Genomic DNA, 5,681 nt, shown 5'->3' with positions numbered 1-5,681 from the left:
TTATCTTCAAGAAAGCTAACCAGCTGGAAATTGACGTACCTCTCCACGAATTTACTTACCTAGGGGAGCGGGGAAATAGGACGATAGTTGCCAAAGTCCAATGGGTCCAAGTTTGGCTTCTTTATGAGCGCTCGGACCATCGCCCGTTTCCAGGCATGAGGGACAATGCCAGAAGCGATGGAAGCGTTCAGGAGGCTCTTGATGATTGGTAAGACAGTCTGAGATGCTAGCAGCATGACTTCTGGGGGTGCCGGGTCAGTTGGATATCCAGATTTTACTTTTTGAGCCATGGACTCTAAAACTTCGAGATCCATGCAAGGAAAGTGGTCAAGCATGGGTGGAGAGACTGGAACGGAGTCTGTCGCCCTGGTTTTATCCTGAGCTATCAGAGGAGTGGTAGTGCAGCGGAAGGAAGCGTATATTTTATTTACTTTGGCTGAGAAAAATTCCGCCAGGTCATTACATTGGGAAACGGACTTTTCCTCAAATGCACTGGGGGGAGGGGGTTTTGTAAGTTTTTGCAGAGTTTGAAAGATTTCCCTAGGTTTAGATTTTGCAGCTAGGATCTTGTCAGAAAAAGTATGCCGCTTGAGCAGCTTTTACTTCCTTTTTGTAGGCTTTTATTTCCTCTCGAAATCGAGTTTTTTTTCTCCATGGAGTAGTCTATACGCCATTTTCTTTCAATTTTCCGGCATTGGCGCTTTTTGTTCCTGAGGGCCTCCGAGTACCAAGGTGCTGTTTTATGGGGACGTTTTACCGTTAATTTCTTAAGGGGGAGGATGGTTTCGAGAGAGTGCAGGATCCAGTTTTCATAGGCCTGGTTCGCCAGACATGGATCCTCATTATTAGGGGGAAGTTCTTTCATAAGTTTATTTTTCCATTCATCTGCTGGTATCCGCGCCCAGGATCTGGCATGTCTTATCATCGGTTTTACCGGAATGGGTTTCTGGGTAAACCAAGTAAAGGGCACCAGAGAGTGGTCAGTCCATGGGAGGGGGAGCGGAGGCCCAACCACAAAATCCTGTAGGCGTTTTCAACCCTCCACCAGGGCTATCTGGTCGCGTGAGATTCGGATAAATCCAAATGTTCAGGCCCACCTTGATGGAGCATTGGTGGAGTCCAAGCTTTGGCCTGCTGTACCAGTACCTTAGTTCACAGTTGCATTGAGGACAATATGCAAGGAGCAAAATAGGTGAATGCGTCAGCATTGATCATTCAGATGTAAAGATTGCATCAGCTCTGAGCTGTGCAAAGTTTAAGATGCATCGGGAATGGAGGCAATGCTTTGCATCATTGGTAATGCGATGTCCTTGATCCTTGCAGCAGCAGCGATGCGTCCATGGAACTGCGATGTCCTTGATCGTCTGGAAAGCATCAACGCGTCAGTGTTGATGCAGATGCATCGGTTCCAAACTGCACAACAAAGGCAATGCGTGGGTTTTGGTAGTTGCAGCACTTTATAATCACTTTCAAGACTCCAGGACTGGATTGGACCACTTTGCAGGGCAAGACTCTCAGATGGTAGAATCCTGGTGTTGTAGCAGGTGAGTTGTACATCTTTTGTGTCCCTGAGACTTCCATAAGGAGGCAATTCAGCAAGCCCTTGGGAAACATTGGTTCTGGATTGGAGAGATGCAGGTCCCGTCCTTCCCATGCCCAGGCAAGAGGGCACCAGACAGCAGGTCAAGAGGTAGAGAAATAGTCCTGCAGAGTAGCACTCCAGAAGATTGGCAGTAGGGTTTTATGGAGGACTGGCCTTTCCACTAAAATCTCTGTGCAGGGAGAAGGCTGTGCATTTTAATTCCACCAATACCGGAGCCAACATCATAATATAAGAGGTTGCCATTTTAAATAAGACAGGCCTATTGGCTTGTCAAGGGATAAAGATTTCCTGGGGCCATATACTTTAGGCCCCGGAGAACATAGAATTAATGTAATATATTATTTCTGGAGGAGGCTGCTGTGTCCTGGCCAGGAGCACTGAATAATAAATGAGTGGCTCCGGTAGCTCATTTATTATTATTTGTGCCTCATTGTATTGGTGCTTGGGCACCCAGCTGGTATTTTATTTTGGTTACAGGGTGCAGGGGGAACCCCAAGGCCCATGTGAACTGGTTGGCTCCATGCACTGTGCAGGATCTGGGTGTGGGTGGCTCAGTTACACTCAGTGCACCCAGCTAAAACAGAATGTTGGAGGGCTGTGGAGAAGAACTCTGCAGAAGCCCACATTCTTGTGATCCTGGCTGTTGAAAGCAGTTTCTTTTTGCACCCAACTTGAGCAGGAGCTATGCAGTCCACTGTCCATCCTCGAGAGCAGGGAGGGAAGTAACCAGGGCTATCCTCCACCTACACACACACATGTGGTGGAGCTTGCAATGTGCTTTCTACAAACTCTCTTTTCCCAGGGTAATGGGTTCCCCGGGGGCTTAAAATTGGCATTGGGCCCCAAGGGTGGGGTCGCTGGGGCCAAACATACCATCTCCCAAACAAAAAAACAAACGTGCCAACACCCGGTCCTGGCCCACCACAGGAGATTGTTTTAAAAGGGTGCCTCCAAATTATCATTTTTACATTGTTTCCCACCTGTCTGTGTTATTTTTTCTGGGATCCCCTGCCCCTACAAAGGACAAAGGCTAGTGGGTCACAGTATCCCTACCCTGCCCACTTACATCTTTAAAAAATATGTATTTGTTTGGACAGGGGACTAGGTCCCTGAGTCCTGTAATGGCTGCCAAAGCAAATCTATCAGTTTTGTTGCCAGACATTCAGAGAGCTCGTTCCAGAAATTATCAGGCTTGAATTTCATATTCTCAGCCCAACTGTCAATATGGTTATACATTTTGAACCATAATTTCTCAAAAACAACTGGATAGATTCACACCAAATCACAAAACAAACATGCTTTCTAAGCACCTCACCCCTCGGGCCAAAAAACTTAGCTAAGAAAATAAATTTACTGCCATATTGCAGAGGATCCGGGATTTGCAGTAACATTTATGAGAGAAAATGGCCTGAGATGCCTTGTCAATTGATATGAGAGCCGTTGAATGTATTGTCATATTTCATTTAGCATTATACATGTGATCATTCTTAAGCTCTCATTTGGATTTGTCAATAATGTGAACTGATAATTTGTTTTGTCTTGTATGTAGTAATATTTGGTTGTGTCCAAATTGTGTTTATGTTTACTGTGTTGTTGAGATTTATTTCATTGGGAGGGATGAACACATGTGAATATTTTTTGTATATGATCTTTTGTGTGTGATAATAACTCTTTTGTATGATACTTACATACAAAATTGAAAAATAAATGGCAACCGCTGTTATTGATTAAAGCAGCCACGAATGAATCAAAATTGTTTGTCATTGTTTGTTTGATAATGCCCGGGGTGGACTAGATCCGGGGAATGGCAAGATATTTTTCCGGTGAAGGGGGCATGCGGCCCTCCTCCTGAGCCTTCAGCAGGCCTCGGGGACACAATCCCCTACAGCTGATCAGTTAAATTATCGGGAGGGGTGCTTGAGGGTCCCATCCCCAAGTCCCCAAGCCTCAGGGAGACCCCAGGTACACCTTTTCCTGGATCCAATTTTTAAATTGATGGGAGAGAGGCATGCAACCCTACTTACTGAGCTTCTTTCGGCCTTAGTGTTCCGATCCCCCAGGGCCCATCTGTTTTTAAAATGAGGAAGGGGCATGCAGCTTCTCTCCCTGTGCTGATGTAAGCCCTTGGGACCCCATCCTTTATGTCTGTTCGTTGTTGAAATTGGGATGGTGGTGTGGGAACCCCTATCTGAGCCGGTTTCAGCCCCAGGTTACAATCCCTCAAGGCTCCAGGAATCGCTCCCACCCCCATAGGAAACAATAATGCTTCTGTGAGGCAGGAGCAAACATTTTCTTTTTCTCTCTGCCCGCGAGGGATAAATATTTTCTCCCTTCATAGCAGGGGGCATGGGGGTTCTGGGGCTACCCCTACAGCCCCCAGCAAAAAACTATATTTGTCGGTGTCCTGGATGGGGTTAAGACACCCACAAAAATATGAATAAAGGTCTAATCTTCAGATTGTAGCATACTTTATCAATTGTGGTCTTAATATTTAACATATTCGATGACGTGACCAAGATGGCACCGTGCTAAGGCACACTTTCGGAGCTCTCCGCTCCCACCGGTCTCTTTGAAGCATTTACAGTGTTGCGGGGGTGCTTATTCTTGCTGGGAGCCCCCCCCCCCGAGGTGCGCCGCTAGCCAGGTCAAGTGCTGTGCCGACTCTGGTGCCCGGGTGCTGGACTGAGCTGTTGCAGCGGCAGCGCCCACAATACTGCCACTAGCCTGGGAAGGCCCTCAGTGACTCCGATGGCAGGGCGATTAATCGCTGATCCACCGCAATCTCCTGTGTGCTCCGGGGACTGCAGGCACACATCCCCGCAGCGGTTCCCCCCTACATGCAGGATCACGGCCGATCCATGGCCGGAAGAGCAGGCTTCGGCCCATGCCGCGATGCTCATGCGAGACCCCTGTGCCGCCACAGTGCGGGAGCCTCATTGCCATGGGCCAGCGGAGCAGTGTATAGATATTACCTTGCCTGGACTGTTGGGGGTCGGCATGGCCCGCCCGGCGGAGACTGTGGAAAGCGCTTGCTGAGCCATGCTGCACCCGTGAGGCTCTGAGTTCTGGCCTAATCGTCTGCCCGCGCCGGGAGGTGAGCTCATATGGTGGGGCTCTCCGACTGGGCCTGCTGTTCCCGGGCGAGACAGGGAAAGGCAGCGGGGCCCCACCATGTTGCAACCAGCCCTTCTCTCTCCCAAGGCATCCCTCACCACTTGCACTGGATGGTGAGCCCAGACGTCAGCACAACGCGCCTGGGGCGCTTGACTATCTCCCACCCGGGGACACAGCGTGGACCCCAATGCATTGCCTTGCTGGCTGGGACTCTGTGGACTCCAGTGGCTGCCATCCATGTCCCTTGCTGTCAATGGAGCCTTGAAGCACGAGTGCAGCCTCAGGGGCCTAGCTGCAGGATCGACAACATCCCTGCCGTGTGGAGGAGACAAGGCCCAGAGGTAGGCCCTCGTGGGCACCAAGCTTCCATTTTGCTGTGCACCTGGGGCGGCTGCAAGTGGCTTGCATGGGAGGACATATAGCCCTGACCACACGGCCCAACTCTACTCCTCACCTTTTCTTCACAGTCTCTAAAGTGGGCGGACCCTGTACACTTCGCTCCTTCTCCAGCTCTGGACCCTGCTTGTACGGAGGTCATGGCTTGTAGGAAGGTCATGGCTGCCACCTAAGGTAGAAGAGATAGATCTGTGAAGGAGCTGTTGCTTAAGTCCACTCATCAACCAGAACACCAAGCAAGCCAGGGGATAGCAGACAAAAGCGAGGGGAGTGAGAGCCAGGAGGCCCTGGTCAGTCGCTCCTTACTGGAGTCACACTTTTCCTCCCTCCGAGATGACCTGGCAACTATGAAGAACGACCTTCAAGCGGAATTGCAGGACGTCAGACGTGATGTAGACTCACTGGGTGAATCAGTGCACACGTTGGAAGAGCATGAAGTTGGGAGGGACGAGGAACTGGAGAACCTCCAACAAGAGGTCCTCCGGAAGCAGGAGCAGACTTAGACCTACAAGCCCACACCAAGGACTAGGAAAACAGGTCTCGCTGGAACAACATCCGCATCCGGGGT

The sequence above is a fragment of the Lissotriton vulgaris genome, chromosome 3_1 (genome assembly GCF_964263255.1).
Source record: "Lissotriton vulgaris chromosome 3_1, aLisVul1.2, whole genome shotgun sequence".
Lineage (NCBI taxonomy): Eukaryota > Metazoa > Chordata > Amphibia > Caudata > Salamandridae > Lissotriton > Lissotriton vulgaris.
This window is presented reverse-complemented; position numbering follows the sequence as displayed.